Here is a 26,380-nt window from a genome sequence, read left to right as displayed (position 1 = left end):
GTTGAAAACCAAGGCTATCATACCCGGAAAAGTAATTTTTATTCGAACGCACACTCAACGCGTGACCAAGACACACAGAGGCAAGGAAATATCTTTATACCAATTGGTCTGGTTGCAATCGTTGCCACATTTCGTGCAATGCAATGTCGAACATTTTTCAATTTAGTATTATTAATTAATGATTTCGATAAATTAGCAACTGTGTATACAACGGTTGCTGTGTTACTTTTTTTTGTGTGTTTGCTGACTTCGCGAGAGATACAGATACAGATACATACACATATTCACAAGCAAATACAATTATGTTGTTTTCGTTGAGAATGAATGCAAGCGCCTGCTCTCTTTCTGTCTATTGGGGCTTTTAAATAAATGAAAAGCTAATACGAATGCCGTTATAAATGGACACTTCGATCCACCACCTCCGCTGTCGCTGTTACATACAATGTGATTAATGAAGTGAACTGCATCGATAGCGCTGCTATGTCGGTTACCAGATTACCAAGCTCGCCATGGCTAATGCATCGATTTACGCTCGTGATATAAAATAATAGCCAATGATCAAGAGTGACATGTACTCGAGAGGGGCAAAAGAGACAGAGAGAGATGGAAAACGCAAATAAATCGAATTCGTACGGCTCACAACGGAGATTGGCCGAATTGCAGAGAGACAAAAAGCGGTCAATTGAATTCTAATAATTGAAATATTTCCAATTCTAAATGATTTTGAGCTTGCATTGATACGAAGTTCGATTGATTTGTTCCGCAATGGAATCAAAGCTGCCAAAACATTTTATGTGCACGGTTTTAGGAAATAGATCAAGCATATTTTGTGTATTTGTACACGCTTTCTATATGAAATCCATCAGTGTGTCTCAGTGCTTTGTCTCCGTCTAACTCTTTCTTAATCGTCCATTCTCGATGCGGCATGTTTTGAGATAATAGATTCATGACATGCAGTTTATTTCATTGCAACAATACAATCGCAAGCAACGTATAGATGAAAAACAACAATAACAACAAGAAGAACAACAGAGGAGAAACCGAAAACAAACTAATTCAATAATGCAATATAACACATACTTGTATGCACACGGTAGACGTTTGATATGGTGATACGATCCGAAATGGAACGAACAGAGAGAGAGAAAAAAAAATCGCAAACGAGACAAGCACTTCTTCTGTGTCGGATTTGACGAGCGTGTTTGCTTTATTTCTTCTCTCTCTTTATATATATATATATTTTTCCTCCCGGTTGCTGGGTTGACTAAAGCGCACTCCACTTTGGCATACACACAATATATATACATACGCACTAGTCACTCGGTAACTAACACATTATTTGTGTCACTTTTTATCGCTAGAACTATTTTTCACTTGATGAAACAATCGGCCATAAAATCGACTTTAATAAATTTTGTATGAATGCAATGCGGTTTTGAATCTCGATTCTTTTTTTCGCATGTGCAACGTAACGCAATATATACTCTCGGAAGAACAAACAAACGAATGAACGAGCGAGCGAGCGAGTAAGCGAAATAAAAAAAAAACAATTGAATTCAAACGGCACAAAATAGATAAACTACATCCAAAATAATAAATTTTAATCTATTTCGCCGTTTGGACGTGATACCGCTGTTGCTGCCATCAACCACCACTACCACCACCACTCTCTTACTAATTTTCGCTTATTTACTTTTGTGCTTGATCCGACACGAGTTTCGTATATACATACCAAAGATACGGTTAGACAAAAGTCAGGGCGGCCAATACCGTAAATTATACAAGAAGATTGAAGCCGCAACAACAATTTCTTTTTTTATATATCTATTTTTTTTTCTTCCCTTCACTACAAAGTTTATGGAGTGTATTTGCTTTGGCTTTTCGTTATATGATTGTTTGTACGAATGACGTTGTCGCTGATGAGTCTGTCGTAGATTGAATTTGCGTGCTCTTTTTTTGTGTCTGCTGCTGTTGCTTCTAGCAAACACTGCACACACGCTGTACGATGATTATTGGTTGTATGTGAAAAGTTTTGTTTATTCTGCGGTATTTGTGTGTATGCATCAAGCTCATAACAACAATAGAATGATATTCTTCAGTCGTAACAAAGTTGCATTTTTAATGCACTAATCCCTTCATAAACCGCGCGCACACACCATATATACATACGCCGTTCTTCGTCTTCTACACCTTTGCACATGAATTGCCCCTGTGCTCGGTTGAAAACGCGCCGCTCTCGCACATGCAATTGAAAAAGAAGCGCGGGTGCGCGCACGCTCGACCAAACGATTGAATGTGTACAATGTTTGCTTCTTTTCGATCTTATACGGTGCGGTTGTAGCCGTCGTTGTTGCCTTCTTCTTCGGTTTTGTCAGTTATAAATATATATCAGCAAATTAGATATTCTAATACGTTTTCAAGGATTTTTGCGCGTTCGCGTTGATGATTGTTAGGTTTTTTTTGCTCTCTATGTTTTTTTATCTCTCTTTCCAACTTCACTCAATTTACAGCTTTTTGCGTATCATAAATTATATTGGATGTACGTGTGTCGGTGTGTGTGTGCAAGAGTTGGACTGCATGGATGGATCATTCGTTTACATACATTGACTTTATGAGCTTCATCGTCGGTGTCGGTCAGTAGAACAAAGCGCACTCGAGTTATACACGCGTCAAATAGATAATATTCACTTCTCTATTTCTCTATACTCACTTTGTTAAGTGTGTGTGCGCGCTTTTTTTTTTCGCTTGCGTTATTTTTTTTTATTGCAACTGGCCACACAATTATTGTATTCAGACGTGCAATGACGACATATATTTTCAATTTGATTTCCCGTTGTGCATATTAGTTTTTTTTAAATTATTTTTTTTTTGTTCGCTTCTATTCTCTTGCTTCGTTTTATTTATTGTTTCGAATGCATTAAACGCGGTAGAAAAATGCGCGTGCACATATTCGTGTTATGTGTGACATTGATAGGAGCAAACGCGGCACACGATTATGACTTCAATAAAATAATAACAACAACAAAAAATGTTCTTTCTCTCTTGAAAATGACTCAGTTTATTTCTAATCATCACTATCCAATTAAAATAAATTCATTTCGATTTTTATTTGCATTCATTTTCGTTCAAAATGTAACGAGTGATTATGATGTTTATCACATTTTTACATCACCGGAAACCATTTTCTTTTATCCGATGAATAGCGGTTACTATCAAAAATTAGATTAAAATGAAGGTTAAAGCACCTGTATCGAAATCGATGTTGATCGAAAGTCAACAATGTAGTTGAAACGCGTGCAACAAATCTCTTTTTTTTGTCAAAAAATTGGCCGAACAAGAAAAAAATGTGTCAACTTGTGACCGTTACTTGAAAAAAAGTAAAACTAGAACTGCAATAACCTAGACCGTCAAATTGCAACTGAATATGGGGCTGGCAAACAATGCACACACGCCGAACGAGAGAAAGACATCAAAGCGTAATGTATGCGCCAAACGATAGAAAAAAAACATCGACTCGCGCGACACGCATACAAACAAAATCGATACAAAGTCACTCTCTTCGCAATGAATACACACTCGGCTTAATCAATCGATTTGTGTTTTTCTTCTTTTGTTTGACAGCGATGGGCACAGGCAGCTGGGCTTAAACATGCAAAGCTGCGCATCTCTCTCAAAATTGCCGACCTTTAATCAATGCCGCCACTCAATCTTCCCATCTCTGTTTAAGCATCTAAAAATACACCGAAAAATATGCGTTTTTGTGTGCAGCATATTTAAAGAGCGCAATGCTATTGCGTTTGAAACGAAAAAAATAAAATGAATGTTCGGCCCATTTGGTTTGTTGGTTTCGCACATCCGAACGAGGACTTTGTTGCACATGCATGCTGCTGCAATTGCCGATGCTTTTAAATAAAATTGGCACATCGCATAGCCTTAAAACAAAGCACTCGCTTTTTGAATTGGTTGGCATTAGGCATCCGCAAGTGGTTGTTGTTTCAACAGTGTAATTAGCAATGTTTTGTTGATTGTACGAGTGAGAATGTAAGTGTGACTAGCGATGAATTGTTTACAGCAGCAGCAGCAGCAGCAGCCTGTTTTGAAATTAATGAACAAATGACCGCACAAGTCAATCGTGGAAATAGATGTGAGTGGCCAACCAAAACCCACCGAAAAAACTGTACACAAGCACATAATATCGCCGAATCGAACCAGGGCATAGAAAATACATATTTCTCTCTCTCGGTGTTTGTGTAATAGAACTAAGCACGGCAAACTGCAGGGAAGACACTGAAGTGATACTATATTTGCATTTAAGTATGTGTGTATGTGATTTTTTTTCGTTGATCGTGTGTTTGTTTGTGCACAATTTTACATATAATTTGAGTACATTGTGAAACCATACATATTCTTCTGCGAATTGAAGTGCACGAAAAAAGCAACAACAGTATTATAGCTAAAAAGAAGCAGCAGCCAGAACTGTTGCACGCGCAAGTAATTCACTCGAATTTTCTATGCATAAACACATTTGAAATGTGGATCGAAACCGACACACACACACTCACGCGCGCGTCAACATCAACGAATACGACAGATTTCTCAGCACACTTCTTATGCGTCTGAATAATTGACGGCATTTTAAGTCAATTTATTGATTCTATACCGCGCGAAACCAAACGAAACGACGTCGCTCTTCACTCGAAAATTCAATGTGTAAAATATTAATTTATGCGCTCGATTTGTGTCATCTATTAACTTATGGCACAATTTGTGGGTTGCTTCTTCTTTTTTAGTTTCGTTTGGCAATGATTTCAACAGGAAAATGTGTATTTTCGAGATATATACATTTTGTATGCAATTTGGTTGATTTTCAAGTGAAACGATGGCATTAGTCTGTTTTTTTTTTTATTTTCTTTGCTGTAAACAACATTCAAAATATTTCGTTTATGTTGTTTGAGCATTTGAATGCGACAATGCAATTGCAAATATTTTCTCGCTTGTAGATTCGCGCCGTGTGTGTGTGTGTGCTTTGGTGGGTATAAAATCCGTTGCCAACAACTTTCAATTGCGCGTCTGTTCAACACTTGAACTTCGTTATAAATAACGAGAAAAAGAGAAAAATAAACACGGCGACCAAACAAATGGACTTGTGCCAATCATCATTTGTATTGATTCGCATACATGTGAAACAAATAAAGAGAAACGGGATTTTGAGCCAAAACCGATGCCGCCACAGACCTTATTCTCTATTCGCACATTAAAAATGCATCCATGACAATGAAACGCTTTGAAATGCACACACACACACGAAAAAAAAAACCAAAACCGAATACTTTGATGCGTGAGACAAGCTTTGATTCTTTTCGTTGATTTTTCTTCCTTTGTTTGATGCGTGCACCGTTTACATTGAGACACATAATTTGCGCTTTGAAATGTCGATTTCTATTGAGACTTGAGCTTGAACTAAATTCGATGAATACAAAATGCTATTAAATCTTTGATGCAAACCATTGTTTAATACTTCAAAGTAAACCAATTGGTGCCATCAAAATTAGAAGCCTCTTAAAACGAATAACAAGAGTTTTTCGAATAGAAGTACATCTTTCTGTTCCAATAAAGTCGTTTTTTTACACCAAAAATTACTCCGCCAACAATTTCAAATTGTGCAAGCATTTCGTTGTCAGTGACAATGTTAACGACAACGCAACCAAAGAAGAAGAATACGAAAAAAACTGTCGACAACTCGTTCGAAAAGGTGAACAGCACAAAGCAAGAGCAATGTTATGAAGCCAATTGGTGATTTGCCTCTCTTTCTTCGTCTTTGAAGAAGAAAGCAATGCTTTCATGCAAATAATAATGGTTATAAATGGAAAATGATTGCTAGAAGCAGCCTTTGTAGGAATTTTCATAAAATTGCCCGATACCGAACCGAACAAGAGAAAAAAAAACACGCATAATGCTATTTTTGAGCCCATATTTCTCTAAGGCTGCCAACTACAAGAGCCAACAACAAAAAATCATCTACAGATTAATAATCATTAGCGTGGTATGAGCAAACAGGAGACAGAGATAGAGAGAGGGAGAAAGGAGAAGCAAGAAGATGCATCAGAAGCCAGTAATAGTATAATATTCAAATGGGTTTCTTCTTTGTATCTATCTCCTTTTGAATTCCGCATTTGGTGTGTATGCGGTGGCTTATAAGGAAAGTACATGAAACACAACTGTTCCGATTAAGCATCATCTGTTCGATCTTTCGATCCGAGAAGTGTGTATCAGTTTTGGTTACCTGTTTTATTTTCTGATTATCTCTCTATCTCAGTCAGTCTCTCTTTCTCCATTGATCTCTCACAATCCGTTCGGCCAATTTCATATATGTTCAACCGGCGATCATTTGCGAGACTTTTTCTATTTGTTATATATTAAAATGTTGGGTGCGATATAAACGCACATCGACCGACCGAATGTAGATTATAACCGTCTTGCATCAATAAATTGAAAATAATGTTGTTGCCTTTTTCTATCAATTTTAATGAATTTCGAATGAAAAAAAAAAGAAAGAAAGAGCGAATCAGTAATGTTTTTGTTTCGAGTTTTATGCTCTGTGCGATGCATATAACGATCAACAATCAAAAGCCCATACCATTTGATCATTGACCGTTTGGAAAAGGCATGCAAATTGGCTCGGTGCACGGTGAAATGTTCTGTTGTGTATATATTTTCACGCACATTTTTATGTTCGCAATATTATTTCTAGTTGTTGTCGTTTTTTTTTCAAGCCAGGAGCTTCAACAAAACCATTTCATAGTTATTGCCGTTAACAGTTTTTTGTTGTTGTTGTTATTATTATTTGAAGTTCGCAGCTAAAATGATTTTTATTACAATTGAGTTTTTCACCTTCCGGCAAATCGGTTGTATAGTTACGATATTTTGCGATCGACTACAAAAATATATACCCCAAAGGAATCGAAATACTTGTTCTTCGTTACGATAATAACGAAAAATTGGCTTGCATTTTATCCAATTTTGTTTGCTATCCATCGGCTCAATTTCTGAATGCAACATCCACTGGGGAGAGAGTACATGGCAAGAAAAACAAGGAAGACATTAATATCAAGCACACTGTCTCCACTCTTATCGTAAGCAACCATTTCGAGCAATTAGTAACACATTTGTCTGTGTTTTTAATTCGCTAAATTAAATTTTCTCGTTTTTTTTTGGGGAGCCTTTACTTCAACTCACTGAATAAAAGTAGACCATTTTGTTGAGGTAAAAAGAAGTATATAAATTTCTTAAAGGAAAATACAGTTCCGCATTTATACTTTTACTCACAATATAAAATGCCCATTTCGATGGCCAAAATGCAATGCAAATTTCACACTCGTAATTCCGACATGTTTTGTGAGCGTTAAATCGTACGCAAAACGTGTAAACGTGTTGTTATCGCCACAATAATAAATTACGTTTTACGTTTTAACACAATAAAGCAAATTGTTATGAATTTCAAAACATTTCGTTGTTTTTTTTATATTTCTCTTCATCATTTTATTTCTATAAAATTTATTCTCGCCGGTTATAATAATCTAGTATTCATTCCACACGCTCTTATAGGTGGCTGTGTTAGAGGCGAATATGTAATGCGTGATCATGGCAAAGACTGGCGGGATGGAAAGAATATGAATCGCGATATGTATGCCGTACATATTTTTTGATAGCTTCAACAATAAATGCGAACCATAAAATATTTTTCAATGCTTTGGGGTGAAATGCGTATCTTGTTTTCTATTGCGAATAATGTATTTTTATAAATCAAAAATTTTCTACTACGAAAGACGAGATAATTTTCCATTAATACTCTTGAGCAAAACATTCCAAATGCATTTAACAAACCGTTTGCGTCTATTTCACGACCGAATGTGTATATGCATACACACTGCATCACAATATGCTTGATTCGTTTTAACATCTTGATCAAAGTTAATTACACGTGGCAGTTCGTTTGCGGAAAAGGCAAATGAAAACAATAAAATATGTAGACAACAATTTGAAGTGATCAAACAAAAAGTGAACTGCATTTCGAATCGAATGTGGAAAATTTACGTTCGCACCGAAAAAAAAGCGGTTCGCTCGATTGATATCTTGCAATATCTAGCAAATGCACCAAGCGAGTGAGAGAGAGAGGGAGGGAGGTAGAAAAAGAGAGTGGAAGACAGTTGAAAAAAATTGATCGCACAAGAAACCGTATTCGAAACTCAAAGAAAGACTATATTGAGAGATTTACGCAAAAAGATAGGAACACGACGAATAAAATGTATTATATTATGTAATATACAAATTGTATCGAGTATTTATCGTTTGGATTGTGCACTGCCGGTACATAGTGAATGGTGCCTTCTTTTTGTTGTTTGCCATTTGCATCCTTCGTACGATTTGATCTAATATTCACACACATAAAATGAAAATTACAATAATAATAAGGAATTTTGCAATGCAGCTAAATGTGCAACAAAAAAGTCGTGCAATCTTTTTTCTTTTGCTTTAGCTCGCTCGCACTTTGTGAGTCCGTATGGGAACGAAGACGAGGCAAGCACTGCATCTCATTGCAGCGGACGAACGAGAGAACGAAAAAAGAAGTGTTTTGTTTGTAAATATGGCTAAAGTATACATAAATCGAGCATATTGTTGGTTTTCATGCCAAATAGAAGAATAAATCAGTAGAGATGTTGGTGTGCGCAAATGTTTTTATTTCGAACGCATATCGTACACACACACCGTTTATCGTTTGTGAATTAGCTGCGCGTAGGTCTCTTATTCTATCGTTTTGTGTTGCTGTTGCACACAGGCACGTTGAACAAATAATAAAAACAGATCACTGCCAACATAAATGTACACACATAGAAACGGTCTTGTGCAACCGCAGCACTTTATTACCGCTCTACGATAGATTCATAACAAAAATTAATAGCGATGTCTATTTGGTATCTAATGTACAATGACGGTTTACAACAGCAACAGAAGATGAGAGAGAAAAAAAGTCCGAAACAAAACATGTTTTTTTCTACAATGGCACAATGTGACGCTTCTCCATCGAGACTGTCGCCAAACCGATTGTTTTGTACATTTCGCGAATGGTTCACCCGTTTTGCATGATGTTGTAATGCCAATTGCAAGCTGAAGTCTGCAGATTTGCAAGATGAACATTACCGATGTTGCAGCAAAAACAAAGCAAAAAAAAATTGAAAATGAAATACGCACAAATGTAAACTGTCCTACGGAGAACTTTTGACAGAATTATTGTGTTTTATTAGAATTGGTCGACCGAATGCAGTGTACTTGTTGGCTGTCACATTAGGTACAAGTAATAAAAACGCCACAAGAATAGCTCAAGTCTGACGGCGTACGAGCGAAGAAAAATACAATAACAACACACGAACGAAGTTAACATAATTTGATTAAAACGGTATAAATTTTCATGGCATGAACGAGAACAGGCACCGAAGCTGTATGTGTTTGTGTATATATAGCACCGATTTCATATAATCGTAGCCCATCATCTACGGAGTAACATCCATGCTCAGGTAAAATGATGTCTAATCTACTCGAAACTATCTCTCACTTTTGCATTGCCAGAAGTGAGTACAAGCCATTTCATATCGTCGATTTTTTTTGTTTTCTTTTTTTTACGGAACATTCCCATTTTTTTCGTGTATTTCTGACAGTGCTGTGTCTCGCTCTGGGTCGTTGTAAATGTTATTAAAAATAAGGTAGGATGTTGAAAGCGAACATTTGAAAAAAGAACAGAACAAGCTTTCGCAAGCCCTTTGCAGACGCGTGAAATGTTTTTCACGACGCTTTCTATTGCAAGAAGTATTTCCATTGAGTCGTTTAAGAAACATGATACACACATTGAAAATCACGATTTCAAATGAATTTATTTTGTCGAAATTGTGACTTATGTCACATTGAAGACGTGAACACACAACTTTTAGAAGCGTCCACAATCTTTTTGTGCCTGACATCATTTTCATTTAGTTTAATTTGTGCGTTTATATGTTGTGATCGCATGCAGTTTAGAAAATCGTCGCCAATTTTACAATCCAGTTTTGTGATTAAAGCTTGTTGAATTGCAGCGAACACGATTCGGTGCAAGCAAAATGAATCGTTAAATAAACACAGTGTCTTGCGAATTGATTTGGTTTTGGACAATTGCGCATCACCATTGAGGAAGTGACATCTACTTAGATGTCTCCTTTTCTCTTTCACTTCGGTTCTATTTTTTTTTTCTTTCGTGTCTCTCATAGTGAATGCAATTTGGCATGCTGACTGCCACAATGAGAATTACAAATGCTCATTTGATGATATCTTCGCTCTTTTTCTCTCGTCATTTTCGCATATCGGTCGTTTGTGTGTGGCCATTTCGTGTCGGAGCCTGTTGTCGCGCACTGCAATTACAATTCCAAATACGTTAATTCCATTTGATTCGATTTATTTTGTGTTTTACTCAAGAGCAGGCGAACAAACCGTGCACATCACATTATACACCATATATATATTAAAGCCAACTTCTAGTTGGTCGTTTTACAATTTTTCGTTTTGGCGTTCTGATTTTCGATTTAGATTTGCGCACGCACAGAATGTGGCGATATAATGCGCGAAAATGGCTAATTTATATCATAAATCAAGTCTAAATCACCTTTTCCATTCAAAACGCACGAAAAATGAAGTTTGTTCAAGTTCGTTCCGTGAGTTGTTCTCTATTGCAAATGTTCGGCGAGCCGAGGCGCGCGCGCACACAGTTCGTTGTGTAGCAAAATAAACAAGAAATGGAGATTAATTGTATGTTCGCCTCATTTTCGCCTTTAAAGATTTCGTGGCGTGAATTGAGCAAATAATTTTTCGAATTTCAAAGTGAAAATTGTAAATTTATATTTGAATCGATGATGGATGCACATTTTCTTGTACACTGGCAAAGTGGCAGTGTGCGCGAGTGCATTTGGTCATTTCGTTTAGATTTTTTGCGAGCACACACACACACATCATGAAATGGTTATTTGATTGCGGTAAACCGTATCGCTATTATTAATCTCGTGCACAGCACGACAATTTTCTACCGTCGTATGCGTTGATAATAGCCACTAAACTACAACTGTGCGTCTCATTTAATCGCAAATTTATTGTTATTAAAATTTAGATAGAAATTCCATTTTCGCATGCGAATTGCTTCTTGATCATAAAGTGCGCGTTACGGTTTCCCCATAACATGAATCTTAAGCTACTTATTTAACCATATATATGGTGCCGGTGTGCATCGATTCGATTTCAGGGCCTGTGCCGAGATTTGCATCTACAGGAAATGAAAGAAATGTTTAAAACGCTGTTACTTTGCTCGACATTTTTGATGGGCAAGTTGATTTCGGATGATTTAATGTAGGATTTTGAAGGAGACTGCAATTTTATAATAAACTCGAAATTGAGCAGAACAAAAAAACACACACGGCAAAATACTGTTTAGCAAAAATGGACAAATGGGTAGATTTATGAGAGAAAAGATGAATTCACGTGCACAAAACGCAGCAAATTTATGTTTAGATTTGTGCAAGTATGCTGAAAAAAGAACGCTGCAATAACCGAGCCATAGAGTGAAAATGGGAATGTGAAGTAAACAAAAAGCGATGCGAAGCTAGACAGGAAAAAAGAGCGGCCAATATTACAAATGCGAAATGCGATTGCAAATCTAATCGGTTCTCGGTGACGCCGTGCGCGCGCTCTCACTGCACAAACACACACACATATACACGCATGCCATACAGTTTAAAAGAGAGACGAACACGTACACATCACAAAAGGCACACATTGTTTCGTATGTGCGGTTTGCATTCTCTGTGTTCCGATCCGTACTTGACACTGACATTGACAATTAAGAAGTACAAGGCTATTCGTTCATTATATCATTTATATTATGCATGGGTCTCTTTCATTCTGCCACTATCTTGGCGCATATTCTATCATTGTCTCGCTCCGATCGTCTATAAACATACCAAACTCGATTTTTTTTCTTCTTTTCATCTTTCTTTCACTATACTGCGTTTAATACGCGTCTATATACAATTTCGCGCAGAAAAAAAGTGCTTCAATATGCGATACAAGACACCTAGTTCCACACACTGTGATGAAGTCATTTCGTTATAGCATCATTTTTTTCCCTCTTCGTTCCCTCTTTCTTTATTTGTCATTTTGCTGATTACATAAATTTTATTTTCGCATCGCCATAACGGTGAAAATTCATGCAACAACAACAACAACGAAAAAAAAGTGTATGCAAAGAAGAATACATTCTGAAGAATTCAAGTGACCCAATGACAGAATTGAAGATGATTCTTGTCATTGATGCATGTGAAATGCAATCGATGTCGATGTTTTCGTAGAATGTCTATTCCGTCGTTTTGAATATCCGCAATGCAGAACAGCATTCGAAACAACAACAGCAACAAGAGATGAAAAATAAGTCAAGTAACATGCATAAACTGCAAATCGTTCGAGTTGTGATGCAGTGAATATTGCACGCGCTCTTTTACCACCCACACAACGATACGGGCCGACGGTGGACACGATTTATGATTTCTGTGAAATACGCAAATATAAAACTACTGCCTACCATATTTTAAAATCAAATAAAAAAAAACTTCATCACTTGCTCAAATTCTAGTCAACATTTTTGAGATTAGATATAACTTTTCAAATCCGTTTTAGCAGCGGCAAGAGGCGAACACAGAAAAAAAATCTCAGTCAATTAGGCCGTATTGTAAGCATGTGTTTGAGCACGCGCAAATCTTTAATATCGTATTTATTCACGTCATCATCTGAATAGTTTCATAAACACTTACATATAATGTGTGTGTGTCACTGTGCAAGTGTACACAACTGTTAGCTTACATGACAATCTCAAATCGGATATGAGCCCGGCGACAACAACTACAACATGGCGAGAGAGAAAAAACGCCACATAAATTTTGTTGCATACCAAATGCGTCTATTAGACACCAATAAACGTATCAAATCACAAAGAATAATAATAAAAGCACCATAGATAGGGAGAAAGAGAAGGTATTCATGCAATTCGAATGTATCAGGTTACTTTTATCGCTAGAAATTATCACTTGCCAAAGCGCAGTATATGTGTGTACGAAACAGCGAAATACAAAAAATTAAGACTTGCGAAGCGCGATGAACACGGCAGAAACGCAGTCGCGAATGATTTGCTAGACTCTCAATTAAAGTAATTAAACCGCACTCAGAAAAAAACTGATAACCGATCATTTGTAATAAAACGGCAATAATATAATTTAAAATGTTGTTTTATATTTTTGCTCTCTCTCTCTCTCTGCCTCTCTCTGATTTCACAACGTCATTATTTAATTCAATGTTGTTTCCAATTTGTTTTGTCGTTCGGTTGCACAGTGTGATGGTGTCCAAAACGCACTGTACTCTCATCTCTGTATCGGTTGTACGGTGAGCACGAGCTCATTCGCTCAAACGCACGCATGCCAAATGACAAGCACATATGAGCACAGAGAGATGAATAATATAAAAAAAAATTGCACCGCAATACTACTATTGCACTACACGAAAAAGGAATAATTACTGCACAAGACACATTCGGAACGATCATGAAAACGAACGAGAGATCGAATAAATAATAAAAAAAAAACACAACAACAATAACGAAAAATATGCGGAATGCAACTGAATGAGGAGGGCTTGTGCTCAGCTGCCACGTATTATTTATTAAAAGGCGTTCGCGATGAAACTGATAGATTTAATTCTCATCATGTAGTCAGTCATGCTTATAACTACCCGCTTTCAATATATGCCGTTTGGAAGAGTGCGATCTCTCTCTCTCTCTCTCTCTCTCTCTCTACCTATCTCCGTGCCTGTTCCACGCAATGTTTCACACATTTTTTCAAAATACGTGATTGGAGTATTGGATGTTTGTCTTTCTTGTTTGTGCGCAGATTTTACGATCTGCAGATAGAAAAATGAATAGAGAGGAATATTTAGATGACTGTGGATGACATACGTGAATTAATAAAAATAAAAGGCTCTTTCTATTTGCTCTTTGCACAAGCGCGCGTTCGCACGCTGGCCCTGGCTACATTATCGGCGTAACTATATGCTCTCAGTTTTACAATATGAATTAAGATTGATTGGATTGCTAACAAGTTTTGACTTAGAACCGGCTTTTCTTTTCAGCAGTAAAATTCATTTCGATTTTTTTTATTATTGATTTTTCATTCATTGCTTTTGGTGCAGTCTATACCTCCCGTCACATCTATGTTCACATTCCAATGCGAATCACATTGCATCGTTCTGCGTCGAAACAAGATTAATTCGTCAATTTTGACAGAAAATATGTGCCTTTTTATCGGAAACTAATCAAATACTTTCTAATTGAATTCCGTATGACGGCGCCGTTGCACACTCGATTTAATTTACAAAAATGAAAAACCACTTGAACTCTTTCTTATTTTGATCTTGAATAAATTTCGTTTCGTCCGTCGATGCAAAGTCGAAATTATACACCGAGTCGGTGTCACCGACGCTTTAAATAAATTCCGTCGAATTAAATTTCGTGTGCAAAATACGCATTCATCAAACATGCCAATTGTTACGAAAAAAAAACTCAAGTCGAATGACGTTTCCTTACTCTGCCCGATAAAAAAGTCACATTTTTCCTCTAATTTTGTGTGCGTTAGAAAGAGTGAGTGAAATCACTCAGTGAATCGCGCATAAAATGCGAATGATAGAAAAAAAAAATCACAAACCATTAGGTTGGCGAAACAAGGTCATCGCATATTATGACTACACCGATGTGCTGCTCCTTTTCTAACCCAATTGCGTGTGAATGTATGCGAAATCAAGCTCAAACATCTAGCGCATAGAATGCCATAACCATAGCTTCATTTAAATTGCATGTTTAATTAGCTCTTGCGTTCTGGAATCGTTCCCTTTTTCGCCTGCGTCAAGTCGTTACGTTTCTTTCATGTGTTGTTTTTCGCATGACTTGTACTGCGGTGCCACAATAGAAACATATTTTTTGTCTTCTTCTAATGTTTTCCGAAAGGTTCCTTCCGAGAATTTTTTTCCACATATCACACGAGTGGAAAAAAAAATTCTGTTTGTTTGAATTGAAAATCAACAATTTTCGTTGCTGTGATGAAAGGTATTATTATCATTTGTTTTCTTTTCTTTTTTCTCCATTGATTTAAACATGCATGCATAAATTGCGGTTTTTAACCCGATTTTTTTTATTATTCGGTTCATGTTTTTTTTTGGCTTCGGGTAGATAATACTGATGCGTACGTGCGAAAAAAGGAAAACAAAGTAATAAATAAATGTTTTTTGTTGCAAGCATGAATGCGCTGTGATCGTTGACTGTATTTTAGCGGTCAGAAAGAACATGCAGCGCGCTAATCGATCGACGACTCCAAAGTTCTTCGTATCATATTTTTCGATGGGTCAACTAAAAACATGTTACCGACGGTCTGGACGAGAGAGTGTGCGAGGCGTACAAGAGATACAACGCACAAAATAACAAAACAACCATATATAAACGAAGCAACAAGCAAAAGGGAAACTGCCGATTGTTATTTATAAAAATTCGAAATTGCATGACATAAATGAATATTTTGGCAGTGAGTCTAACATATACACAATCATGCGTCTCGCTTTATCGTATACAAAATGACCGGACGCGCGGACATTCTTTCATCTTCTTCTTTCAAATGGTTCTATACTGTTTACTGTCCTTTTTGTGCTTTCTTTTATATTTCGTTCGTTGCGTTAGTGTTTCTTTTTATTCGATTCAGTTGCTGGATTAATCCGGTGTTTTTACTCGGACAAAGATCATTTTGGACAATATACAATCGGGTAAAAAGTGCGAATATTCCAATTTAAGAATCGAATAATAACAATAACACCGATGCGATATCTGTTGTATTTATTTTAATCGAAAGACAAGCAAATCAACATCATCATTTTCATTGAATATTGCAATAAAACGCATGACAAGAGAACAATGTACAGAAAGAGAAGAATAACAACAATCGTCGACAACCGTCAACGACAACCACTCGAAACGGTCGAATAATGTCAATTTACTGCGATCGAGACTCTCTCTCTCTTTCCCCTCTGTCTTTCTCTCTTCGTCCGTATGGAATTAATGCAAAACGAAACAATGAAATCCAACAAAACGGTACGAACAAAAGACAGTGAATACGGCGAAAAAAAAAGAGTCACGAAAACAGTGCGAAAGAGAATCAACGCAATTTGACCTTGACATATATTAATCTATAAAAAAAAAATTTGCACATACATACGGCGAATGCTCGCAAATTGACGATTGTCGTTTTAAACGATGGGTGTGCGATAAATTGCCATCGCTTTATCTCTCTGTTCGTCTATGCATTTAGATTAGACAATGTTTATGTCAGGTTTTTTTTTTGTTCTCTATGGCTGCAGCTAATTCCGTCCAATTGGACGAGCGAGAGAGAAAAAAACGCAACTACTCGGTCGACCCAAATAACTGTCATTAACAAATTTGATGAATTTAAATCACTAAAATTTTTAGATTTGGGCCAACGTTAATCACTAAAAACAATATCTTTTAGTAAAAAAATGAGAAAAGTGAAAAATACACTTCGATCATCAATTGTTTGGAGTAACCGTCAGGCCATTTTATGAGCCAGAAATATAATGATAAATTACAGTAAAAGCACGCTGATTATCGTGCGTGTAGCCCAGTTCGTTTTTTTCTTATTCTTTCATTAGCCGCTTCTTCTCTCTTTTTTTCTCCGCCAATTTCGTTACGCACATATGATGTGAAATTTGCAAACGATCGTATCCGTATGCGTGCATGTGTGTATGAGTGACGTGTAACATGGTTGTGTAAAAAAAAAGAATTTGCGTTCATACTGTGTAATGTATATATGTACAGATCTAAAGTGAATATAGTGCCACAGCAACAACTGCGCATCGCGATGACTTAATGTGTGCACAACGCACACTTGTTTCCATTATATAATACTCATTTATTCGCAATGCGAATATTTCAGTTTTTTTATACTCTTTTCTTTCTCTGGCTCTTTCTCTCCACGTTCGTTCACTCTTTTCCTCTTTCGAGTGTGAATGGAACGTCGCTTCAAATGAGGAAGAGTGAAATGGGTTATTCGTGACATATGGTTTATTTTTCTCTTCTCTTTCTATTTCTTTTGCTAGTCAAGCTCAAAATTATATACTTTCTGCTGCAAAAAAAATAAGTTCCATTGAATGAATTGAACATTCAACGAAGAAAATGGGGAATTTCAGAGAATTTTCATCGCATTTATATATTTTACTTTATGATCACAAAATATATATATTTCATTCGGTGAAAATTTGTACATGTGTGATAGCTTCCTGTAACGCAATATTATTTTTAGATTTTGCAGCAGAAATGACTTTGATATATATTTATATAAAATGTTATTGAATAGACATGCCGAGAATGTGCGTTGTTATCACTACACAAACAAAATTCGAAAGAGAGATCGTTTGCATTTCGTTGCTTCGGTCGCACTCATTCGGTTTTTTTTTTTGTTCTCTTTTTCACTTCGTACACCATATGGGTACGTGCTTTGCTTTTATTTTAACAAGAGATAATTTATTTTCGGCATATTTGCCGATTTGCAAAAATATAAATTCTCCCGTGTTTTTTTTATATTTGATTTGATTTCAAGTAATTTCATACTGCAATGTGTATAAATCCTGTACGCGATGATTGTGCGTTGTACTTTGGCCTAATTGTTTGCACTCGCACAATGTTGATACACATGCATGATGATGAGATGTTATTGTTGATGTGTTCATCGTCGTTGTCGTCGGCGGCGGCGGTTTTGAAAACAATTTTTTTTTTCACTTCAATTTGGTTGGCATTTTTATCAAAGAGTCACGTAATAATGTGCGTTCTCACCAATTTATATTAATTATACATGCATTCTTATCGCGAATCCAAGCTTTTCATGGAAATGAATACAAAGTGCAAATTATACGAAAACTCTTTGCATTTATTTGATCAATTATGTGATTGTGATCTTTGTTAGTAAATACATTTTTCTCATTGGAAGCTCCAATTTTATTTGCACAACGAACGAAAGAAGACGAAAGAAAAAAAAGCGTGCGCTGGTAAAGCTTACGTAATGCAAATCAGCGAATTCATCAACCCTGATACTGAAAATTTCGTCGATTATATAGTAGTTTTAACCTTCAACTTGGACGAAAACGACAAATAAACGAAATGTTAATGCCCGATGCTCACCTTCAACTCGTACGCATTATCTATCTTTCCATACGCACTTCGGATTAAAAAAAAAAACACTTTATATACGCATACAATGCGTACACACGCGTGCACGCATTCAGCTGAGCACACATTCAACACCGTCTCTTTGACGGTATGTGCGAGCGTGGAAAAGGAATAAACGCAAGAGTGAACTAGAAAAAAAACCAGCGACAACTCACCGTATGAAAACCGGTGAAATAGTGCCAGAGAGTGAAAAAGAGAGAGTATGGGGCGAGAATGGGAGGAAAAATAATAATAATTATGCACAAACACCGAAGCCTATACAGAGCGGACAATTTTCTATTTATTTGCCAAAGCAAGTGCAAATATGAGTCTAATTTGCAATAGGCGACACGCTCGCTGCCTTTTCTACCAACAAAAAGCAAACGCACTCTCAAGCTTGCCGAGTGCCAAGAAAGAGAAAAAATATAACGTCAACGACAATATATATACATATTTCTTTTTTTTTGTTCACCACAAGTTATTGTTATGCAGTCGCAACTTTGTGTTTGATGTAATGTTGGCTGGTGCGTTATGTAAATGTGCGTATCGAATTCCCTGACACTGACTTTGAAACGAGAAAGAACGAAAAAAAATATACATATTGCAAATAAGCACACTGGTTGAACACTGTTGAATGTATGCTGCTGCATTTGTAATTTATGTATTTGAAGAAATATGCATTTCTCCGTTCGCCTCGGCACCATGTTTTGCAGATTGGCCACGGTCTAACTGCGAGCAAACTTCTGAAGTGTGACATTTTCTGTAAAATAACATTTTTCTTGTTGTTTATCAGTCGCTTTGAATCGCTGTGCTTTCACGTAAAATCAACAAGGTGATAATTATGGACCTTCAAAGCCGCGACTGAAATGCAGATAAAATCCCAAAGAACTTATGATTGCGCATCGTGTGTCATTTTATCACCTTATCGCTGAAATACATTACCATTATTACTGACAACTTAAATGAAAGAGGGAGAAAAAATGGTGGCAAATATAGATGGGACCGGTGCTTGTGTCATTTGCTTACTGTTCCCATGCAAATTATTATTTGTCGTTTGGTATGACATTGTTGTGCCGGCACAGAGAATCATCCATGCAAAACGTTCCGATTCAGGCTCGGCTTACGCACTAAATTAAACAATGGGGCCTTATTATAGAGGATGTAGTTTCGATATAATCTTTGCTCTTGAGCTGAGCTTGTAAATGTAAAGCATGTATGCCAAATGCGTGAGTCAGGGAGTGCGCCAAAACACTGATGCTTGATTCATTCAATTCACAATCATTGAATATTAATTTGAAATCGTCTGTCGCTCGCTGCTACTGCTGTGTGTTCGCTTGTGTGCAGTTGTATAGCGCAAATTGTGTTAACAGAGCGTTTAGACGTCGCTAAAACGCAATTAGAGCAATAAAATTGATCGATTGATTGACAGCAAATTACGCAATGAACAAAAACTGAATAATTCAACATGGAAAATGTAGAATCAATGCACTCGATAGAGTGCTCGATATGATGCAATCCCAAAATGAAGCATATTTTCGGCGGAGATTTTTTTATGCTCGCGCCTCTTTCACAAAAGAACTTTAGATGTCTATCAATTTGAAATGCAGTTTTTTTCCACTATCTGTCGTTCTCGACATGGATCCGTTTCGATTACTGTAAATTGTATTTTTTGCTCAACAGCATCATGACTCACGATTTGCATTTGACATCAAAAATAGTCTTTCAACGATGTTCAGTTGAAATGACTATTTTTTGTGCAAACTACATTTTGTATGTGTGTGTGTGTTTATTTGTTTGTTTCTGCGTAGCATCTCATCGCGACTGTTGTTATGAAACATGGAAATTCGATCCAAGTGTCGGACATTTCACATGATTCTATCGAATTTTTCCGTAGTGTTTGTGTCAAATAGAAATCGATACATGTTCATGATATTCGATCAGTTTGCATATATATCGAGAATGCATATGACATTTAAAATACATTCATGACGGCATAATTCAACTGTTTCTCGCTCATTCCTTGTCTAGTGCGTTTGAATTGCGAATATCTTTTCCGTTGTGTGTATTCGTGTGTTTTTTTTTTTTGTTTTCTATATCGTTCGTCTTGGTCGAAATCGCTAAAGTAGATTACGACTAGCGATGATGTGGCATTTCGTTTCTCATATTGTTGTTTGTTGTCTACTTTAAACTGACTCTTTTTTATGTTTTATATGTGTTTTATTTCCTAGTTTCAAATATATTCAACTAACGCGGAACAATTTCGACTAATTTATTGCTTGAATATAGGATTTTTATGGAAAACAATATCTGCAGATTTTTTGTTATTCAAATTCGGTTTTCAGTTGGTCGATAAAAAGAAAAGAAGAAGAAGAAACTTACCTTATTGAAAGTATCTCGCCAGTCGGGCGTCACCCGTCCAGCTATCCATAAATAACGAATGCGTTGAAGCCGTTCCACTGGATGACGGCGATTTTTTTTTTTTTTTTTGGATGCGTTTGAGTGTGTTTGTAATGAGAGAGGAGATCGAACGATGGCTTTCGTTTTATTCGGATGGATCGCTTCTACTAATCAAATTCTCGACGCTTTGATATTTCTTCGCTTTTTTATTTGTCGTTTGCTATACGGGTCTTCTTAATCCGCTTCTAATGATGTGTTGGCAGATCTTCTTTTTTTTGTAATATGATCAACCTCTTTTTCGTCTCTTTCACAATTTCAATTCGAACTTTTATATTATCTGGGTGGTTTTTGCGTGCATTTTAGATAAAATCAATCTTTTTTTAAATGAATTTTGACCGAAAGTGTTCTTTTATTATTATTATTATTCTTGTGCTTTTTTGTGGCAAAAAGTTTTTCTCGCTGTCGAAAGTTTTTTTTTCTATTCACACTTAATCGATACACTGTGTTTAAACAAGTGGTGCCCGTTTGATGGTGTCAATTGTTTCTGGTTACTGCAAACTGTTTATTTTTCTTTCGAATTTTTTTTAATTTTTTCAATTAGCTGAATGTTCAGCCGATGCGGACCAAAATTGAATTTTGAAAATCTGATTTGTTTGTTGTTGTTGTTAATTTTGGTAAGAACACGAAATTTTCGATTAAATTTTAATTCTTTTTTTTAAACGCGATACAAAAGAGTCATTTAGCATAAAAGATGTAAAGCGTCACAAAAGACAAACTTAAAAATGTCCTTTTTTACATTGAATAAAAACACACACATAAAGTCATCGTTTCCATTAAGTTCATTTAGAATCAAATTCGAATGGTTTGCTCTTTTTTGGAACAATTAGCATTATATTTTTGTTTTGGATTTTTTTTAATTTAATTTTAAAGTAGATTACGTGTTTTTTTTGTTTAGCAATGTTGATTTGGTTATTGAATTTTCATTCTGCTATTGTGGTTTGTTTGAAAATCGCTCTAAAACACCTGAAAATAGAGAAAGAAATTACGAATATACTAAAAATGATCGGGTGAATCAACTTTGATTTAAAATGTCGTTAATCATTTCAAAACAGAATAATTAAAGTAAAACAAAATCACTTGGTCTTGATGTTCAATTTTTATAAAAATTTGTACTTTAAGAGAATAATTTATTTCACGTTCTAATCCAACAAAAATTGATCATATAATGACATTATCTCTGTTAATTATCGGTGTGCAGTATTCACTGAATTTGGATGACAACTGTATTCACTTTTTCGTTGTAATTTGTATCGATATATTTAGGTAACGCTGCTATGAATGTGCGCGCACATTCGTATGATGATGAAAAAAGAAGATAATTAGAGTGAGAAAAAGTCAGGTCAAAAACTTGTGGGATGACACATTGACATACGAGTTGCTTGGATCTAAAAAACATGATCGATATTTTTACCGATGTAATTGCATGATTGAAAATAGCAGTGTCAATTATTGTAATCACATGAAAATACATGCAAAAACCGTCTAATTGTACAATTGATTCGATCGCATTTTTAATAGCTTCGAAGCGCCACCATAAACCATACTGGTTCAATATCAACAAAAATTGAAACGACCGACGTCAGTGGTTTTTTTTCGTATGCTCACACAAAAAAAAGCGTTGTGCTCAGGTGAAATGGAATCGCACGGTCTGAACGAAATAATAATAATAAAAAAAAGAAAACAATCACACGATGTTTACACCATTCAAGTGAACTTTTCAAAGTACATTTTTTGTTGTATTGATATTGAATTCAAACCTGCCGTCGATGGGAAAATGCGAAATAAAATTCACATGAATCACTGCGTCGCAAAAATCCGTAATCTTCATTTTTATATCTCATTTCAAAGTTGGCTAAACATTGCGTTAATGTAATTAAATCGCAAGAACGCCCGGAACGAAAGTAGTAACAACGCAAGTTAGACGGTAAGTGAAAGAGAGATGAAGAAATCTATGCAAATTTTCGTAGATTTTAACTTGATAGTGTCGAAATTTGCGTATCAAACCAACGCAAATGCAATATTATTACGAAAAGATAAGAGGCGGAATGAAAACAACGCCAAATTTTTTTTTCATTTTAAATCAAATAAAAACGCACGAACGAATTGAATGCAAACTGAAAGCAGCAGCAGCAACAACATGAAACAAGAATAAATATTCTAAAATGCAAAAATTTCACGCACATATTCCGTGCCGAGAAATCGCTCTGGGAAAAACAAAAGCAAAACCGGAATGAATGAGAGCGAGCGAGCAAGATGCAAGTGTGCGCAAGTTACGCGGAACGCGACTTTATAAAATGAAACATGATCTTTTCTGGTGCAACAGTTTAAAACAACTTCATTATTTAAAAAAAAAGAAAGAAAAGAAAAAGAAGTGATGTTCCCAAGCGTTCTTGTCATGAGCTCTCGTTCTTGACATGTGCGCGCATATGTGTGTGAGCGTAAATTGTGCGTAAAAAGTATTGAGATGAACGAATATGGGTTGTTTCATTGATGGATTTAGCCAGGTTTAAAGCAGAATAACAACAATTGCAAGCAGTAGCAGCACAGCTTAATCTTAACTCTATAATTAAGCGAAATTCAATTAAATTCGCAGATTATTCCCAAAGCCCTGACGAAACATATTTTTTCTTCTTCGTTGCATTCATTCACACAGTTTTCGGTTAATTCATTCAAGTTTTTTTTTTGTTCGCGATGAGTTTCCTCGGCGTATTTAATGCAAATTTTAATGTCGATTTTTTTTTCTACTGTTGCCTCTTCTTGTTGCTTTTTTTATTTCAGTAATGCGAACATCTCTCATCAAATGCAACACAGTGTAGGTTTTTTTGAATATGAATGCGCCGCTGTGGCAGTGAGAAAGAAAGAGAGAGCGAGAGAATTCGTCGTCAGCGAAATGAGTCCAACAAATGTATACATACGATGGATAAAACTGTGAGCGAAAAAGTTCTCAAAACTTTAATCTGAAATCCGAAGCAATTTTATGCGATTTGAACCTTGAAGTTCTTAGAAATCGAGTAATAAAAGTGTCGAACTGTGTACATACATATTATGCCATTAAGCTATGTTTATAACATGCGTATCCAATGGATCCAATGCACAAATAACTGACGAGCTCAAAAAGACATATACGCGCAAGAATCAAATGAAATCATAAAAACAACATTCTGATCACATGTCGAAGACGGATTCAACATTGTTGAGAACAAATATAACGGCATATAAAGTTGTTTTAGCTGTGATTGTCCCCTTGCCTTGTCACAGTGAAATTATTGCCACTTATTCATTAGAAAATCGTTGATTTTAATGTGTTTCCAGAAATTGACTTCAATTGAAATTTGAATCCAATGTGCACGAGTGTCTTACTATGGAAAATTGAGACAACGACAGCACAACCATTCGCCTTGGTCAATGGGTGTGTTTTATAACAAATGAACCTTCAGCTCAGACAGTTCTTAATTTCATTCTTTTTTCACGAAATATGTTTTTGTTTTCGAAAAAGCAACATGTGCCCAATTAAAATGCGTCTATTCCAGTTGATCGATCAAAATTAACGTAGCGTTGAAGAAAAAAAATGAGAAGTGCTCGTGAACATTGCATTCAAAATACGAAAACTTGAAAATCTTACACACCGGCAAACGGACCTTAAAAAGCAACCAGATAAATTGGCCAAATGCTTTCTTTATTTGTCGAAAAAAGGAAGAATATAAAAAAAACACCATCGCGTAAAATGTGGTTCAAACAATGTTAAGAATGAGCGGTAACGGACGACTGCGCTTGTTTCCTGGTTGCAATTTGGCAACAAAGCGCCATAAATTTTAAACAATACAAAATCGGCAGATCATATCTTTATTTGGATAATTTTTATTGTTGTTGTGTGCCGCATTTTGTTTGGACGTTTTGCATCGTCTGTCCAATTTAAGCACAAGAATTGAGCGGTAAAAAAATGTATTAAGACCATTTTAGTTATAAATTCTTTGTTTTAATGCATCGAAAATGAACGAAAATTAAGTTATAACAAAATTTAAAGATTTTTTGGCCAACATTTTTCGTCGTTGGCAAAAAAGTGGTGAAAATCGAAAGGTTCTTATCATTGAAAATAGTCTGTATCAAAAGTGGTTTGATAAATGAAATTGGGACATCGAATGGATTAGTCATTTGAGCATGAGTGCTGTTCAACCAATTTCACCTTTCGACACGTTTGTTTTTTTTCGTGTTCGTTTTGCGAATGATAGCTTCGCATCACACTTGTGCGCCAATTTTAATGCCGGAAGGAAGAAAAAACTGTCGAATTTAAACGCACACTGAACATACACTACTATTTCATTCGGTGTACTCAAACCGCGTAATTACCAACTGGATAGATCGCATCGGCAAATTTTCGTCCCAAAAACTATCGTCATACGAATGAAAAAAAAACAACAACACAGAACGGGTGCAAAAAAATGAAACATCTACTTTTTCCGTGTTTATTTTTGAAATGTTCATTCAACAGGCCGAATTTTTTCGCTTCGAATCGATCAATGGCCTAAACGAGTGTTCGGACCGTTCTCTTTTTTTTCTTATTCTCTCTTTCCCTCTCTCTACATTTTGCAAGAGTCTCTGTATTTAGCCAGTTGCTATGGCACACTATAATATGTTTGTGCATATTGCGAACGCGCGCTAACACTTCCAACGAGCCAAATCTAATGCTCAATTGTATTGTTGTTGTTGCGCTTTGCTATTGCTGCGCGTCACTTTTGCGAATTTGCGAATTTTTTTCTGATTTTTTTTCTCTTTCTCGCTCACACACCACTCTGGATTGGCTTTTCAATGTTCATTCGTTTGAGAGTGCGGCGGCTATCGTAGTATATACTTTGTCTTTGTGTATGACCTTGCACACACGCTTATAGAAGCGCACACGGTCACAACCGAAAAAATTATTTTTGCAAATGCGAAAAAAAGACATTCGCATAACGAACGAATGAAAAATAGAGAAAAAGAAACTGACGCGAACGAAATAGCAATAGACAAAAAGTAGTGACATGAAATGAAATAGACGATTTGATATATGACTTTTGGACATTGTGTGTATGGCATTAGAAATGTGCGATCTTTTTTTTCGAATTTTGATGTTCTTCTCATTTTTCGGATGTATTTTTTTTGGGTAAAAGACGCACTCAAGTCAAACAAACGAATGGCAGTTTCAAAAAATGTTAATTTACTTAATTTTAAAATACATTGTCAATGGACCATATTGATTTGCTGTCGATGCGAATGATGTGTGTAACACAAGTGATGTTCGCTTTTTTTTTCATTGCGAATCGAACGAAGGAAACTTGAAAAATAGAAAACTTGGAATTTTTGTTTAGATTTACTTGAAGCGGATTGAAAAAATGCGTTTGAATACACATTTTCGACAGCTGTTGAGCCTTTCGATCGCATTCTATCGACCCGAACGAAGCAACACTAACAATCGCTATGCAAATAAACAACTAAATGCTTTGATTGCGATAGTTTATATAGCATAAGTTGGCCGTTTTATCAAAGAAATCTTCTTATCTTTTTTTCGAAATC

General features: G+C 36.0%; 1 protein-coding gene across 3 annotated transcripts in view; it reads right to left on the bottom strand.

Moving 5' to 3' along the window:
* Nucleotides 1–21,678, bottom strand: part of LOC116344512 (broad-complex core protein isoforms 1/2/3/4/5) — a 79,893-nt gene extending 58,215 nt beyond the window's left edge. For all 3 annotated transcript variants that reach the window (XM_031773096.1, XM_031773099.1, XM_031773097.1), the window contains exon 1: nt 20,753–21,678. The gene's annotated coding sequence lies outside the window, so the exon portion shown is untranslated. The remainder of the gene's footprint in view (nt 1–20,752) is intronic.
* Between the last annotated feature and the right edge of the window lie 4,702 nt (nt 21,679–26,380).

Source organism: Contarinia nasturtii, unplaced genomic scaffold, assembly GCF_009176525.2.
Source record: "Contarinia nasturtii isolate CC-2019 unplaced genomic scaffold, AAFC_CNas_1.1 Cnas_scaffold_1037, whole genome shotgun sequence".
NCBI lineage: Eukaryota > Metazoa > Arthropoda > Insecta > Diptera > Cecidomyiidae > Contarinia > Contarinia nasturtii.
The sequence above is the reverse complement of the archived record's forward strand: the minus strand, read 5'-3'. Positions and strand labels throughout refer to the sequence as shown.